The sequence below is a fragment of the Cervus canadensis genome, chromosome 13 (genome assembly GCF_019320065.1).
Source record: "Cervus canadensis isolate Bull #8, Minnesota chromosome 13, ASM1932006v1, whole genome shotgun sequence".
Taxonomy (NCBI): domain Eukaryota; kingdom Metazoa; phylum Chordata; class Mammalia; order Artiodactyla; family Cervidae; genus Cervus; species Cervus canadensis.
This window is the reverse complement of record NC_057398.1, coordinates 56,385,554-56,404,442: the sequence shown is the minus strand read 5'-3', so window position 1 is coordinate 56,404,442 and position 18,889 is coordinate 56,385,554. Positions and strand designations below refer to the sequence as shown.

General features: G+C 38.0%; 1 pseudogene; it reads left to right on the top strand.

The window, feature by feature from the left end:
* Nucleotides 1-16,621, top strand: part of LOC122451760 — a 77,565-nt pseudogene extending 60,944 nt beyond the window's left edge.
* The last annotated feature ends 2,268 nt before the right edge of the window (nucleotides 16,622-18,889 follow it).

The window sequence follows — 18,889 nt, the reverse complement described above, 5'->3', positions numbered from 1 at the left end:
ATAAAAAAAAAAAAAGATCAGATGTGTGGTTACCAGAGGAGAGGGCGTTGTACAAACTTATGGTTATAAGATGAATAAGGACTAGGGGTAGAATGTACAACACAGTAAAGATAACTAACACTGCTATATGTTTATGCTATAAATGAAAGTTATTGGGAGAGTAAATCCTCACAACGAAAAATTTTCTTTTCTATTTCTTCAGTGTTGCAGTTATATGAGATGATGGACGTTCACGAGACCATTTCATGATGTATTAAGATAAATCTTTATGTTGTATATCTTAAAGTTACCCATGCTCAGTTGCTTCAGAGGTGTCTGACTCATTGTGACCCCATACACTGTGGCCTGCCACGTGAGATTTTCTGTCCATAAGATTTTCCTAGCAAGAACACTGGGGTGGGTTGCCATGTCCTCTTTTATGGATATTCCCCACCCAGGGATTGAATTCCCATCTCCTGCATTGCAGGCGGATTCTTTACCACTGAGCCAGGGGGGAAGCCCTACATGGTGCTGTATGTCAATTCTATCTCAATGAAACTGGGGGGGAAAATGTCCACTCTCAGTGAAGCATTGTTTCATGCTAAGAAGAGATGGTTGGATGGCATCACTAACTCAATGGACATGAATTTGAGCAAGCTCTGGGAGATGGCAAAGGACAGGGAAGCCTGGCTTGCTGCAATCCACGGGGTTGCAAAGAGTCGGACATGACCGAGCAACTGAACAACAAACAACAATAAAAAGCAGGCTTATGGTAACTCTTTCAAAGGCTTGTATTTCAGTCTAGTAATTGTCAGTCTGTCCTCTTCATTCCTGGGACTGTCCTGCACCCTTGTGAAGTGAGGAATTCATTTATTCCAGCTTAATTGAATAAATGACAAAGAATGAAAAAAAAAGGAAAAGAAAAATTAATTTTGAAGGACCTTACATATTACAGGGGCTTCCCAAGTGGCACTAGTGGTAAAGAAGTCACCTAACAATTAGGCAATCCTACAGACAGAGGAGACTGGCAAGCTGCAGTCCATAGGGCACAGAGTAGAACACGACAGAAGCGACTTAACACACATGCACGTATTACAAGAATAAGGCAAAACAAGAACGTTTAACAATCTAGACATGCGTGGTAAGAGACAGACGAAGAAAAGACAGAGGTTTCAGGGTGAAGTGGTGTCATCGTTATATACTATTCGAGAGGAGAAAGATGTAATAATCTAAGAAATGACATTTTACTCACAATTTTGACAGGTGACTACATTGAAATATCAAGAGTTGTGTTCATATTATCTCTTGTTTTCCAATCAAAAGCCCCAAGTGCCATCATTTGAAATCTCTGCATTTAATCAAGTCACGATTATTTGTGTCAAGGAAAGGAATAACTCAAAAATAATTTACTTTGGAATTGAAAGAAAGTATGTACTCTTACTTGAAGTCTGTTTGTCCTTTTGGCTTGTTTAGGCTAATGGTGAAATAAGCTTCTATTCTCTGAGCAGAGAGAGAGCAGATACATGACTTGGCACGGGATGGGGGCGAGGGAAGCCACCCTAGGATAAAAAATGGCAAACGCCCCTGAATCACTGTCATGTTGTTGTGGCCAAACAGCCTCAGAACATCTGGGATTTCCTCATTTTAATTCCAAGTTGTCATATTTTCACACATTCTTGCTTTTTAGTTCTTGGGCTGAGGTATTATTTTCTAATTTGATTTGTGTCCTGTTGCAAAACTGTCGAGAATTCCCATCAAATGGGGACCTTAGATTTTCCCACATCAACTGTCTCTTATCATGGCAGCTGGTGTAGAAGGAGGAGAAGAAAGACTAAAGTGAAGTACAGAGAATTTCTGAGTTAAAAAACAACAACATCAACAAAAAACTAAATTGTTAAAGAAAATCTCCTCAAATCTTTTCTTTCATTTCAAAGGGATCTGTAATTTGAAAGTGACGGACTCGGTAACATGACAGCTTCCAGACCACTTTGAACCACCCTAGAATTTCAATCTGCCCCGCCCAGCTTTCACACTTTTGTCTCTCTCCTCCTCTTGAGGTTTTCCTTCAGCACTTCATTTTCTAATGTACAATATACTTACTTATTTTATCTTGTTTAGGCTTTGTCTTCACCACTTGAAGACCCCACTGAATATTCATTCACCCCTAGAATGGATATTTCCACCTTTCCACACAGTGCAGGAAATCTGAGGAAGAACACTAGTATTAACTTGGTGAAAGGATGAAAAGATAACATACAGTGAATACGTTTTAAGGCTTGTTTACCCCAGAACCACTTGTTTACACTCTAGGGTACTAAAAACTCTGGAAATTTCTCATTCCTCTCCCCAGAGATTTGATTATATTCCAGAGTGAAGGACTTTCTCTCTCTGAAGGGAGAATGGGATCTTGTGCTAGCCACATTATTTAAGCTTTGAGTCTCATAATTTCTGAGCTCCTCTCCTATGGAACAATCCTGATGAATGTTCAAGTGAACATCTGTCCTCATTGTGTTGCCCTGTGGGGGACTGGAAAAGTAATGCTAAAATGCTCTGTGGGTAATAACAATCTGTCTTCTGATCCAAAGATTTTGGTTTCCTGTCAGAATACCCTTGTCTGTCTATCTAGCTAGCTATCATCTATCTATCTAAACTTAACAGACAAATGGACAGAAGGAGGGAAGGAAGGAAAGGAGAAAGATTGGTTGAATATTAACCTGTCAGAAATTCCTTATACTCCTACATTGGATGAAAAACTCTACAGATAATAATGGAGGTCTATTCAACTTTTAGATATAAATTATTCCATAGTTTTTCAGATCACTCATGGTAATTTGAAGTGATGTTTTCAGTTCCATGCCAACAAATGAGCCAAATAAAATTCAATGTCTGATAAAAGAGTCAGAAAACTAAAAAGGATTCAAATGTTTGTTTTCAAAGTATTTACTAGAAAATGTGTGGATTGCTAAAAATAAAGAGTGATTAATCATTTATACCTGTCTTAGTGAAAAATTGTTCAAGAAAAGGAATGGTAGTTTGAGGCAAATTAGCAGAGATAACAAAGAACTCCTTTTTGAGATAACACATAATTCCATAAAGATGATCTCTTAAAATAATTGAAAAAGGAAGAATCATTTGGTCTAAGTTTTCTTTGGGACATGCTCAAAATATAGTGAATTCTCCTCTGAACAGAAGAAATAACAAAATCTATTCAACCAAAGATTCCAGAAACTTTTAACTTGCTATTTTGCTGACATTCTGAGTTTTAAGAAAAACTTTAGTCAAATGAGCAATTTGTCAATTTACCTATAGGCATTTCAAGGTTGTTTGTTTTTTTTTCCCAAAGTTCATTTAGGGTATAAAGTGATTCATGAAAAACTTCAAAAGGATTGATTAATGCAGTCTAGTTTCTATAGTTTCTGTTAAAATATCAGAAAGCTCTTTACTCCCCCCAAGTTTTATGGTGATTCACCTAAAAAAATCTCTCTCACTGGCAGAAACACATGTTGTTAGCTACATTTATACATTTAAGAGGAACGCCATAGAGACCAAAATATTATGTTACTAAGTTAATGATATGCATATCTCATAGAATTTTCTGTAATCGATATCTGTGACCAAGTTGGCGACAGATCAAACAGTTCCCCAGACAAAATCCCTGGTAGGCCCCTCCTCTGAGTTCTTCACCCACTGACCATTGCAGAGCTTATTATATGGTTCACCTTTAGACAATAATTCACTGCCAGTGTATGATTATACTACAGCTGCTGCATGCATATTTGGGGATTTCTATCTTGGTGCTTAATGTGAATTATATGTAATATTTACCCATATGCTAACAAAAGCACTATGTTCCATATATTGCATACATTAGCTATATAGATACTCTTTTAGAAATATGCACAAATATCTAGTGACTTAAGCAAAAATTGTGTACCCCAACTTTGAGAGAAGATGGTACAAGGAAGTTATAAAAAATGCTCAATGTAATTTTCTATATTTATCTGTCATGTTATTGAATGGTTTCAAAGCAGTTTCACTGGCATTTCATCTGATCTTCAGAACTACAAGGTGAATCACCTTCTGATTTTTACGTCTGTCATGTGAGACTGGTTTAGGCTCATTCTAAATGATCCTAGAAGGTAGAACCAAACCAACAGATGGAACCTGTAGGGAGTCAATAAAGGAGCCTTTTCTGCTTATTAGATCTCTGTGGGTACAACACCTTGCTTTGCTGTTAAACTGTTTCTCAATGAAAATATCTAACACCATGACAAAAAGAAGTCAAGTAGCCACTGAGTTCAGATGAGATGACCTTTCAAATAGCTTCTAATGTTGGTTGTTGTTCACCCGCTCAGCTGTGTCTGACTCTCTGCGACCCCATGGACTGCAGCATGCCAGGGTTCCCTGTCCTTCACCATCTCCTGAGTGGTGAGTTTGCTCAAACTCACTTCTGTTGAGTTGATGATGTCAACTACCCATCATCCTTTTGTTGCCCCCCTTCTCCTGCCCTCAGTGTTGGAATCCTGGGTAAATGCTCTAGGATTCCTTTAGCTAAGGATAGGTAGTACCTTGCTGTCCTTCGGATCCTAAAGGGAATCCACCACCCCTTTCTTCCTTGTCTATATTCTTCTGTGCTATTGGACACATGCCCAGTTAAGACGAAGAACAGTTCAGCCATGAGCTGCAGCTGCTGCGTGGCTAATGGAAAAGGCAGCCAGGAATCCTCACTCTCTCTTTCTGCTCCATGCCAACAGGCTCGCCTGATTTGAACAAAAATCCAGTCAAGCTGCCTGCTTGGCAGTATGCAAGCGACACATCTGGGTGCCTCACAAGATTTCTAACTGAAGTGAGGGTCTGATTTCAAACTATGTAGACTCGATATTAAATGCTCTCTTCTCCACTGGGCTGTACCATAAGCCAGTGAAAGCTGGGAGCATGAAATGCTTGGGATCTTGGAGCAGCAAAGAATCTCGGAGAAGATCTTCTGCTATATTTTTCAAAATGTATTCCATGCAAACATTGCTTTGTGAAAGCCTCCCAGGGAAGAAAATGATCTGATATCAAAGAAATTAAGTAAATATTGTACATTTGGATCTTCCTAGAAGATTCACAGTGCACATTAATTTATTCAATGTTCTGAGAAGTCTTATTGTAAAGAAATTTCAGTAAGTGCAGAACTGACCAACACCATTTTTTCCCTTGCATTATGGTCACTAATATTCCATAGATAATACCCTGGAATATATAACAATATTTTAGTATCAAGCCTTTCTTTTTACATATGAAGAAACAGGTCCAGAGAGATAAAGTGATAGGTCCCAGGCTGAACAAACTGACAGTTATGACGAGACTCAGGTTTTCCTGCTCTTAATTGTATGTTCTTTTTTTCTGAAAGATTGTCCATGATCACAATCTGGACTTTCATACTTCATTTTATCAAGCCTAGGTCTGGTGCTCATCTTTAGACTGATCAGCTCTGGCTAGAGGGAAATGTCTGGGAAAAGCCTTTGGATAAGTATAAGCTTCACCAACCTACTGGAGCCAAGAGGAGTCATACTATAAAAAAACAAAAAACAAAAACAACAATATGTCAGACTGAGCAGAGATGTTCTACCAGATTTGGAATTTATCACAACTAAAGAGTTCTTCATTATTCTATGACTTCTCTAACACATGTATTTCCTCATTTTCACACACAATTCCTAATGAACTCTTGCTTAACCTACTTTACCTGTTCCATGAACCTCAAGTCCACTCAACCCCACTCTACTAACTGTGCAGTAGACAATTAGAAATTACGTCCTGTTAATGTTCCAGAAGTGACATGATCATCTGTTCAGAAATTCAGGATTCCTTCTCTAGAGGGCTCCATCAGATGCAAAGAAGGCTCTTGAGGTACAAAAAATATATAGACTTAACATTCTCCTCTAATATAGCTCAAGGTGGCAGAGAGTGGGGTGGGAAGGGGAAGATAGCAGCAGTGGAAATTCCCATTTAAAAAACTAGAGAGGGGAATGCAGCACACCTTGGACACTTATAGATGGAGGTAAGAAGATGGACATTGGATGTGTGACTAACTTCTTTGACAATTGACTTAGCCTCATAATTGGTCAATATTGACCCCAAGATCAGACTCTTGTAAATATTTTCACTGTTTTTCAGGATCATCCATGAAAGAGGCATTGTAGAATCCTTGGGTTGTCCCAACTGAGTTGTCCAGTTCTCTTGGTGGTGATTTTGGTGACTGTGAATTACTTAAGATGTTGAGAAATGTGGTCACTTTTTTTTCAGTCTTGAGAATATTTTTGATCATATAATTATCCTAAGACTATTTAAGTGACTGCTGCTCAATATCATTATTGTAGACACTCCTTACTAATTAACAGTATAGGAAACTGTGTGGTCTAACACAGACTGAACTACAAACTGAAGATGTTGTCCATTCTTCTAATTTAATTTCTACTTAAAGTTATCAGCCTTGGAGCATAAACAAAACACAGTAGGGCTGACTTGGGCAGCTAGATATTTTTTTCCATAAATGAATTTTAGATCAAAGCTATCTTATAAAATTTCCTTCAATGATGGAAATGCTCTTATTTTGTGCCATCCATTATGGTAGACATTAGGCATACATAGCCTCTAAGAACTTGCTAAGTGGCTTGAGCCAAAGAAGAACTACATTTTTCATTTTATTTAATTTTAATTAACTTAAATTTACCTGGCCACATGTGGCTAGTGGCTGCCATACTGGACTGCACAGCTCAAGAATGATGGAATAATGCTAAGGTTAATTTCCAACCAGAACTACATAATATAGCAATTGTCAAAGGGTGCTTTGTGAGATAAGAGGAGTAAGAGACTATGAAACTGGTGTTCTCTGGTTAATCTCTTTTTCTGCATATTCATATTTCAAACGTCAACCCTGTGTTATCTTTAGCATCAGAAGTAAAGTTTATTAAAAAAAACACTATACTAATATCTCAACTCAGAAAGACCAATGAAAATTTGATCTTAAGCAGGTTAAGATCTTCCCAAAACAAAGTTATAGACTTACCCCATTATTTCCAATTCTAGTTTTTAGCAATGTAACCTTGTACAGGAACTTCTTGCCCTCTTGAAATACATCTATGGAGGCCATCAGAAATAAACAGCAATTTCTGCTAATTTAGTAATTTGCTTTTCTTGTTTTTCAGCCCCTAAATCATGTCCTTTCTAATTGTGGTACTATAGAAGACTCTTGAGAGTCCCTTGTGTGGCAAGAGATCAAACCAGTCAATCCTAAAAGAAATAAATCCTGAATATTCATTGGAAGGACTGATGCTGAAGCTGAAGCTCCAATGCTTTGGCCACCTGATGCAAAAAGCTGACTCATTGGAAAAGACCTTGATACTGGGAAAGATTGAGGGCAGGAGGAAAAGAGGGTGACAGAGGATGAGATGGTTGGATGGAATCACCAACTCAATGGATGTGAGTTTGAGCAAGCTCCTGGAGCTAGTGAAGGACAAGGAAGCCTGGTGTGCTGCAGTCTATGGAACAACAAGAAGTCATGTCCGACTCTTTGCAACCCCATGAACTGTAGCCCAGCAGCCTCCTCTATCCATTTGATTTCCCAGGCAAGAATACTGGAGTGGTTTGCCTTTCCTTCTTCAGAGGATCTTCCCAACCCAGGGATTGAACCTGCACCTCCTGAACTGGCACACAGATTCTGAATACCACCTGGAAAGCCCAATAATTTACTACAAAATTATCACAACTTCAGCCTCAAAGAGCATAATATCTGATCTCAAGAGAAAAATCAGGTATCGTTACCAAAAATTAACAGGTTTTCATTCTATTTTTGGAATCGGGAAACAGTGCTTCCAGCCCCCATGAATTGGTTCCATATTTTCTCCAAGGTTATATTTTTTTAAAAAACACTTGCAGGTTTAAGTATTAGTATACTTTTGGTTGCAAGTGACAGAAACCCATTTAAGATACAAAAATTAAGGAACTATGTATATAGGAAGGCCTCATAGAAGGCAAGACAGGAATACTGAATCATATTTACAAATAAGAGCTATCTTCCAGATATGCAGTGACACCTGGTGAAATGCCTGGTATCTGATAAACCCCATCCTGAACACAGGGCATAAACTGTTTTTCTTCTATGGATAAATTTGTAGGAAGATTCCTAAACACTTTGTTTTGTTTTTTATATAGACTATATGTATTTTATTTTTTCTTAGTAGCTTCCAATCAAAAGTTTAAAATTCTGTGTGGTCCATATTTGTAGCTCAGGACCTCTCAAGGACTGAACTTCCTCCGTCACGTTTTGTTCTCACTTGAGACTCATTTTATCTCATGAATCACATGCTTTGGATTCTTTGCTGTGGCTTCTTCCTCCATCAAATTACTCGTAGCTTCACTTTGTAAGACAAAAATTGCTTTTTTTTTTTTGCCTGCTTTACACTCCTTCTTGACTTTTTACTTTACATTTGTTTTCCATTTCTGTTAGTATTCCCTGAAGATGCCTAGAACCAAAGGGACTGAAAGAGCAAACAACATGTCAACAGCAGACCCCAAACATTGAGCACTTAGTACAACTTGGAAAATGAGGGAGAGTAAGAGCAACATGAAGGTTAATGGGCTTTAGTTTCTGCTACTGGGGACTGTCTGACAAAGACTCACAGCACAAGTGCCAACACACATCAGTGAAATTTCATAAAACCTGCAGGCACTCTGTGCCATTTAGAACAACAAAGCTGATGGTTCTGTTCTTGGAGAACCATTTGCCTTCAAAAGAAATTGGTTTACAATAATGGATGGACATGAAACAGAGTTATCTGAAGAATGATTGAAGATATAGGAGACTTCAGCCTAGCATCAGAAAATTACACAACATAAGGGTCAAAATATTACATAACCAAAAGTCACTTCATCTAATCTTCTATACAATGTTTAAATTTCCTAACAACTACTTGCCTAACTAATGCTTAAAATGAGGATTAGTTTCTTCATTCCTTAAATAAGCAAAGCAGCTTGTTGAATAGATATGTTTTGAAATGAGTTTTTACTGAGTTTTCACAAACATACAAACATTACACAAATTATAAATGGATAGCTCAATGAATGTGCAAAGTGTGAACTTGCTCTCCTTTTTCTGTTCCTGAGGGTCATCTGTCTACTTGATTTATTTTTAAAAAATATTGTGGTATAATTGACATATTATATTAGTTTCAGGTGTATGATAAGATTCAATACTTGTGTATACTGTGAAATTATCACCATAACATACCATCCATACCTCACAGATTGACAATTTTATTTTCTTGTGACAAGAATTTTTTAAATGCACTCTCTTAGCCACTTTCAAGTTCACAATATAGTATTATTAACTATAGTTACCATTCTGTACATTACCTCTGCATGACATTTATTTTGTGTCTGGAAGTTTGTACTTTTTTATTGAAGTAGAGCTGATTTACAATATTGTGTTAGTTTCAGGTGTACAAAACATCTTGGAAGTCTTGTAAGCATGGGTGCATATCCCATAAGTCCACTAAGTTATGAAACATTAGCAAGATAACTACTGATATTAAAAGTTTGAGGACCAGTTGCCTAACAAAGGAGAATTCACTACTGGAAATGCTGCCCTAAGAGACCACTCAGTGGACAGTCCCTGGCAATACGGTGCATAGAGCCTGAGCCAATCAACACTTCTACAGTGAGTAGAGAGCTCACGCTTACACAGTACATAACTCACAGTGCCCCGAGTTCTTGCTCACCTCGTCAGCTACCAGATATGTAGATGGGCTTCCTGTGGTGGGAATAAGATGGGCAGGTTCCCTCTAATCAGACCAAAATAGGTGCAGCAGGAGAGTAGATGGTGAGAGCTCATGCCTTAGATTCCTTTCCCTCTTCAATTATCTAGTTTTTTCATAACTAGATTCTTCCCTTTATTTCCTTCCAGTCAGTAGGCCTGCCTCTATGTGTGTCTATGTCATAGAAATACAATATAAGTATCATTCTCGCTGGACCAGGACTCCCCAAACACTGAAATTACACATTTACCTAGTGTTCAATAGTCAAAAAAGATGTATTCCTTTTACAGGAAAATTATTTTAAAAAAATTTTTTTAAGGGCCTGAGGTAGTAACTCAAATGCTCTGAACACCAAATTTTACAGAGCATGCAACAGTGAATCAGACAGGTGGATATTTGTTGAGATCAAATCTTTAAAATGGTGACTGGCCTACATCTCTCCCCATTTTGTGATTACTTTCTAAAAATAAGGTTGCTGCAGGGAACTCTACTTAATACTCTGTAATAACCTATACGGGAAAAGAATCTTAAAAAGAGTAGATACATGTATATGCATAACTGATTCACCTTGCTGTACACCTAAAACTAACACAATGTTGTAAATTAACTATATGCCAATAAAAATTAATTAAAAACATAATAAAATTTAAAAAATGGTGACTGGCTTGCTAGTTACAGGTGGTTTGTTCTAGTCAACATCAGAACAGGACATGTCAACCAACAACACGGGGAGAGACCTATGACTATTTGAACTATACACACCACCCCACACTTACTACACTATCCAGTGTGACCACAATGTACACAGAACATAGAACCCTCCCTCCCTCTCTCCCTTTCATCCTTTCCTCTTTCCTCTCTTCTTTCTGTAACTATTTATTGGGTTAAGTATGTGACAGGCACTTGGGCGGGACACAGAAGTGAAACAGCATGTTTCAGGTGGTTTTTGAAATTTAAAATCTTATAAAGTGTGAATTCGTCAAGGGAAAACTCTTGTGGAAATAAACCTTGCAGACCAGCCTGGGTAGCAAGGTGAAATTAGCTTACGGGGATGGAAGGAATAGGAAAGTCTTACCCTCAGTTCAATGCTAATTCACCACAGCTTCCCACACAATTTACTGAAAACATAAAACAACACATCATAAATGTCTACATTTTTGTGCCATGAGGATATCATATCTCTGTGACATCTTGTTTGCTGGAATATTTAGGTGAGTTACAAACGTACCAGCACATTGTCCTATGTTAACAAAGCTTCTAAGAATACACATGTTTATACATTGCTCAAGGGCATGGATATTTTACCATAAACTCCTCCTTAACCTCATTTAGCCTAGTAACTTCCTAATATATGCTGAAGACATGCAAGTCAAATGATACCCTGGTGCTGTCAACTAAATTGCAGAAGAGTTTAAAATGAAACTGATCTCTTCTACCCTGTGAAATTTAGAGCTTAGGTATTTTTCTCATTTCAAGGCACCAGGATTCCAGAGTTCTTTCTAGAACATTAGGGACACATTATCAAGTTTACCAAAATTAGAAACACTTTTGTTTTTTTTTTCATATAGGAGAATATATATCTTCAGTTTTAATCTCAAGTACACAGTCAATAAAATCATATGCTAATTACATTTTAAGAAGAATAATTCTAAGGAATGGATCAAATGGTCTCCACCTTTGTTCTTGTGGCATATTTCATGGTAGAAATGTGTTATCTTAGCCCCTGACTCTGCCCATGTTACTTTACTTAGCACCCCCATTTCTGGGAAAGTCCAGCCAGTTCTACTTGTGTGGCATGGGAGAGACGAACATTCTTAAGTAGAATGAATTATGCAACTGAACGGATCAGTGATAACTGTGGTTTAAACTACATTGAAGAGCAGCCAAAAATTAAACTGACCAAATTTAGTTCCATCTCAGCCTTACTTGAACTTATTTAAGATGTCCATGACTGTTTAACTTTCTGCCTTATAGAATAAAAATTAAAATTTTCTCTACTAGCACAGCAAACTATATTTAATATCCTGTGATAAACCAGAATGGAAAAGAATACAAAAAAGATACATGTGTATGTGTGTGTGTGTGTGCATCTGAGTCACTCTTCTGTACAGCAGAAATTAACAACATTGTAAACCAACTGTAATTCAACAAAATTTTTAAAATTTCTATAATAATAAGCTAAGAAGCAGGGTAGACCCAGAAAAAACAAAACACTCCCTAAATAGAATTCAATGAATTATTATTTACTAACAATGACTCTTCCTTCTAACTAGATTTTGATGCAGATTTGACATTTAAGGTCTGAAAGGTGCTTTAGGGTTTATATAAACATTAGCCCCTGACTCTGCCCATGTTACTTTACTTAGCACCCCCATTTCTGGGAAAGTCCAGCCAGCTCGACTTGTATGTTATCATGGAGGCAAAAATTTGCAAAATTGTACTCAAGTTCATCACAACAAAAGAACACAAACACACAAAAAACATCTGGAAAAGAAGATAAAAAAGAAAGCATGGGTGGTCACTTTTCCTAATCTATACTCTCCCTAATAAATCAGAATTTGCTTCTATACAAAAATAATACATCATCTCTCACATCTTGAAAGTTGCTAGAACTATTTCGTGGAAAAGTGACCTAATGCCGAAACCATCTCAATCAATCCTAGAGCTTCCTAAAAACACCCAATGAATGACACCTGTTTGGAAAACATTCATTTGCTCCCTTGTATCATGCTGACTACTTCTCGGCTTCCTAGCCAATCTTTGGTGAAGCTTGTAGATGACCACAGTCCTCAATTGTTTTTCCGCACATTTTACCATTGTTCCCTTACTTGTTTCTTTTGAATCTGATTTCTGCTATTATCTTTTGGATCTTTGGTTGAAATTCTTAGAAAAATCCTCCTGGAAAGCTGTTTATTCTTTTCACCCTCTTATTGGTGCCTTGGAGAGCAATACCAATAAGAGACTAAGAACAAAACCAGAACAAATCATTTTATCTTTGAGTTGTGTGGCTACAATCAAAACCTCATTTGTGATACATAATCATGCAATATTTTACTTTCCCTTGTCAAAGTTGGAACATTCTCAAGACATTTGTACTGTCTGGCTTCATTCATTAGTGGTGGTAATAGTGGAATGGGGTAGAGTGGATAAGGGGTTGAGGAAATTGAAACTCTTATCCCCCTCAAAAAAGTGAATTATTTTGGAAGCAATAACTGAATTCAGTCAAAATACGTAAATCTAGTGGGCCTTAGCATAATCTGCACTTTTTCAAAGGAGAGAGAGAGAACTGATAACCACCCATAAGAAACAACTGCCTGGGGACTTCCCTGGTGGTCCAGTGGCTAAGACTCCACGCTCCCAATACCGTGGGTCCAGGTTCAATCCCTGGTCAGGGAACCAGATCCTACATGCCACAATTAAGACCTGGCATAGCCAAAGACATTTTTTAAAAAGAAACAACTACCTAGCTCTCTCTAGACATAGCCAATCCTTCCTAGATATAATATGTGCCACTTGTTGAATTACATTTGCAGAAAATGCTGATGTAATAACTACTTCAGAGTTTTTTCTAATTTTCCACACAGTGCTGGAAAATTCTCATGACTTTATCCACTTGTGCTGTTGGGTCATTTGTGTGTGTGTGTGCGTGTGTGTATGTGAAAGTCCTGTGAAAGTGTTAGTTGCTCAGTTGTGTCCAACTCTTGGTGAGCCCACAGACTGTAGCCCACCAGACTCGTCTGTCCATGGTATTTCCTAGGCAAGAATATTGGAGTGGGTAGTCATTTCTTCCTTCAGGGCATCTTCCCAACCCAGGGATCGAACCCAGGTCTTCTGCGTTGCTGGCAGACTCTTTACCACGTGAAGGATCAAATGGCTGCCTTGATCCCATGCGTATGCAGAAGCCATGGGGAAAGTACTTATTCCTAGGGGAATATATTGCATTTGAAAAACTGCACAAATGAAAACATCATAAAACTTCTGGTAAGCTCACTGAAGGTTTGTATTCCTGGACACCCACGAGCCCTTGTGCACATGGATATGAGTTAACTGCCCTTGTCAGACAACAGGAACTGCTGGCTCTTTTGTGAAGAGGATGATGTGTCTTCCATTTTGGACACACATGGAAAATGTTCTTAAATTGCTTTCTGTTTCTATCGTTAAATGTGGGAATATACCTAAAAACCACAGCAAAACTATTCTTCATGTGTGGTCTGAAACATGTATCCCCTTTTTCCTATAGAAGTAAGGAAATTCTATATTTAGTCTTTTGTGGTAGAAGGTAATAGATGACTTTGAGATCTGAAAATTACTGGAAGGTTTATTCTATTAATAAACTAATAATCTTGGTGTTTAAGTTCTGCATGCTTAGGAACTTTTAATTAGCAATTTGGTCTTTGTACATTTAAAAAGCTAAAGCTAGATATTAACATATTAACATATTACTCTATACTTCATCATTTATGAAACTGGACTTGACTTTTCTTTCTGTTGGAAGGAAAATAAAGTCCGTCCTCTGACAAAATAGACTTTTTTTTTTTAGAGCATAAAGCATGGGAATAATGGAGGAAACTTAAAACGGAAGCTCAAGAGATTATAAATAAACATTCAGTGAAAGATACTTAGTGGATACTCCATTCACACAGACCGTCATCCTGAGATTTAGCAAAAAATTGTATGGTTACTCAGGATGGAATATTGGTCCCTACTGGCTGGGCTTCCTCACTAACTCTGAGCCTCCTCCCTTGGCTCTCATCATAAATGCTCGATGCTCTGGTCATATCAAACTAAAGAAGTTCTGTCCAACAACAGAGGCTCCTATTGTCCTTAAGTCCAAAGAGAATAACATTGCTCTAGGCTCTTACGTGTGGAACATCAACACTTTAAAGCTTTTAAATCCACTGTACTTCTTTCCTCTGTGTTGATGTATCATCTACTGTGCAACTTTTACTAAAATGGGCCTTTTATCTATTTTGGAAATCACTAGGTAGATCATTTCCCCTCGGATGATTTCTCCAAAGCTTGTATACAACTTCTCATGTTCACTCGGTACCTAAGAGCAATAGTTTATGATCCCAAAGGGTACTGAAGCAGGTAGCAACCCCAAGGTATTGGATGCTGGACAAACTGGCCAAAGGACTTGCTCTTGTCCATCAACCAGTGGCCCCAGACTGAAAGAATGCCTTCCCTTCAAAATTTTCTCAAGGAACAGACTTAAGTATTCTCTAACAGGAGATAAAATAACTCAGATATGCATGCAGTGGTTCAATATGATTCATGGGCCAAATCCACTGGGTTTACACTGGAGTGGGTAGCCTATCCCTTCTCTAGGGGATCTTCCCAACCCAGGAATTGAACCGGAGGCTCCTGCATTGCAGGTGGACCCTTTACCAGCTGAGCCACAAGGAAAGCCCAAGAATACTGAAGTGGGTAGCCTATCCCTTCTCCAAGGGATCTTCCCGACCCAGGAATCGAACGGGTGTCTCCTGCATTGCAGGTGGATTCTTTACCAGTTGAGCTACCAGGGAAGCTTCACCACCATGGTGTTGTCTTTTCCAGTATCTGCTCAGAAGCAGACCCTTCTCTGGAGAGGAGGGGTAGGGTAGGGAACAGAAGACAGCTAAGTGCGCAAATAGCTTTCCCTTTGGGGCCTGGGGACAGGAGAAAGTTTGGGAATACCCATATGTGAATCATACTGTGCTAAGTATAAACTAAGTATAGACTCTCTACATATATACATTTTTATTATAATAAAGCCAAGTTAAAGTTGAAAGCTTTGTTTAGATACTAAAAGGCAATAAAATTCAAATTTACCACATCGATTTAATCTGAACATTAAAATTCTTTTGTTGAATCTAAGTTGACATATCACATCTGCTATCTTAGTATGTGACAGCTTTGAGTTTGTGAGATATATACACACATATAATATACCTATATATATATATATATACACATGTATATACATATCATATGCTCAGTCATATCCAACTCTTTGCAACCCCATGGACTGTAGAACACCAGGCTCCTCTATCCATGGGATTTTCCAGGCAAGAATACTGGAGTAGGGTGCTATTTTCTCCTCTAAGAAATCTTCCAAACCCAGGGACTGAACTCTAGTCTCTTGCATTTCCTGCCCTGCCAGGCAGATTCTTTACCAGAAGTGCCACCTGGGAAGCCCTACACACACACACACACACACACACACACACACATACACACACGCACACATAATTAACCATGCTAGGAGGAAAAAGAAAGAGTAATAGATTGATTACAAGGTCCAAATTGATATAAGCTACCCGTCTGTTTTTATGAATGTTATCGGCACTGACAAGACAAGAGAGAATTTCTATCTGATCCATGCCACCAAAAGTCTGTGCTATTCATTGTATTATGTCTGAGAAGCCACATACAAGTTGTGCAGAGTGGGCACTAAAAGAATCCCTCATCGGACAATACATGATGCTTACACCAGCAGCTATCTGGATCTTTTCATCAAAGTAAATGACAGACACCATTCAGATTGATGCAGAGACTGGTAAGGTTACCAGTTTCATCCAGTTCAACACAGGTAACCTGAGTTTGGTGATTGGTGGGGCTGACCTGGGAATAACTGATATGATCACCAATAGAGAGACATCCTGGCTCTTGAGATGTGGTTGATGTGAAAGATGTCAATGGCAGTTCTGCTAACCTGGCTTCCTGACATTTTTGGTCTTGGCAAATACAACAAACTATGGATTTCTCTTAACCAAGGGAAAGATGGCTATCTCACCATTGCTGTCGACAGAAAGAGACTGGTGGCCAGTGATGGGGATGGAGAGCTCCTTGTGGCTAAGTAGAGATATTACGGCACAGAAAACAACTACAGAAACCCTTGAGAAAACTGGTATCTTGCCATTGGTGTGGATTCAAATTCACCACAGCACTTTCACCAAAGACTAAATTCTCAAACTGCCAGCCTTTTCTTCAATTAATGTTAGATCTGTGACTTTGATGCTAATCTTCTAGCCAGATACAGGAAATCTGACTTTCAGCCACAATCCTTGTTTGTCTTTGGCAGAAGAATTGTTGATTTCTTAGGTCCAGCCCTTTTGCCAGGCTGTTATTCTTTGTTTCTCAGAATCATACCTTCTGTCAAACGATTCTTTCCACATTCCACAAATATTCCTGATTTTCTCATCATTCTACAATAGGAAAGAAAGTTTGCATTTTACTACAAGTTGGTCACTAAAGTGATGTCACCTCTAAGCTTAAATTATAGCTAATAACCCATCTCTGGAAACCCTTCCTCCCAGGTAGTGAGTGTTAGGCTAAAATACTTTTATTTAGCTCACAGGAAACATCGTGACTAGGTCCACCTATGAATGACTGCAGCAGGGAATAAATTGACACATCTCCTCTGGAGGCTGACTGGAACCAGGAAATGTCTGACCTGACTTCCTCCTCTTTTAATATAAAAGAAATCTGGACTCTAACACAGGGAAGATGGTTCTTTGGGACACTAGTCCACCATTTTCTCAGTCTTCTGTCTTTACAAATAAACTTGCTATTCTTTGCCCCAACAACTTGTCATTCAATTTACTGGCCTGTTGTATAGCAAGTAGGACCAGCTTGGACTCTGTAACAGTTTCTAATCACATTTAATTTCATTTCTATTGTACTCAGGTACTTTTTGTCTTTTTTTTTTTTTTTTTACTATTTTGTACTTATTACTTATTACTATATTAATATAGTTTCTTAACATATTACCTGTACTTATTATTAAAGCATTTTTAGTATTTTTACTATATATCCAAACCAGGAGGGAGAAAAACAAAAGTATGGATTTTTGAACACTTAAGCTCTCCTTTTCTTCATCCTTTTCCACATCTTATACTAAAATGTCTATCTTCTCCTAAAATGTCACCTCCTTTAGAAATCTTCAAAGACCTTATCGATGTGGGAGCATTCATGGGCCACAGGAATTGTGGCCCAGAACTGTTTTACCCCTAGTTTCTTCCTGAACCATGCACTCTTCTTAGCTACCACCCCAAATTACAGTCAGTTCATCTTGTATCTTGTGCCTGTATGCGAAAGCCTCATAATGAGGAAGGCAGAATAACAATTCAAAAAGAGCTTGGATCCCTGACATTTCAAAATGGCCTTTTCAGCCTTGGTTTGCTTATTCCCAGATTATAAAAGGAGAGAGAAAAAAATTCTAATACATGAGAGTCACTAAGTTTAACAAAGCTATATTATTCACTATTTTTTGGCCCTTTGTTATAGCATCTGGAACCTATATCATAATCAATACACAAATGGAATGGGGTCTTGAAATAGAATAAGTAGGAAATGGCATCCATTTATGGAAAATAGAGCTATGATTTTTGGACTTCTTAACTTGTGGCCTGAGGTTCATATCTCTACATGTAATTTAAAATTCTGGTAATTTCTAACATGGAAAAAAGCAAGATGCTACAATAAAGGATATCAGAGGAGAGACATTTTCCTTAGATATTGCTATCAGAGAAAATCTCTCTGAAGAAAGGATGTTTAAACAGTGATTTAAAAGGTAGGAAGGAACTGGCTGTGTGAGGAGCTAAGAGAAAAAAATCTTCAAAGAAAGTAATCTGCATGGGTGAAGATCTTGGAAGAGATAAACATTTAGATTGCTAAGGAAACTGAAAGAATTCCAGATGACTAGACTTTGTAGGGACTTGGAAAGTGAGATGAGGTTGGTGAGCTAGGCAGGGGCCAGAACATGCCGGATCTTGCAGGTCAAGATTAGGAGTTGAAATTTATATTTGGTGCAATGGTTAAGCTACTGAAGGGTTCTAAATAAGAGAGTGATATGGTTTAAGTTTTGTCCTAAAAAGATGAGTTTGGTTGCTGCATAGTGAGTGGATTGAAGAGAAGAAAAATGTTTGAATGGATGCAGCAGGAGCAGTTATAGAATCTTGCTGAGAAATAATGAGGACTTTATGTAAAATCATGGAGGTGATATAGAACAGTGGAGAGAAATGGACAGATCTGATGTGTTTTGAGATACACTTCCAGAAGTTGGGTAAGACATGCTGAAGCTCTGGATTTGGGGAATAAAGAAAACAAGGGTTCCATTCTGAATATGT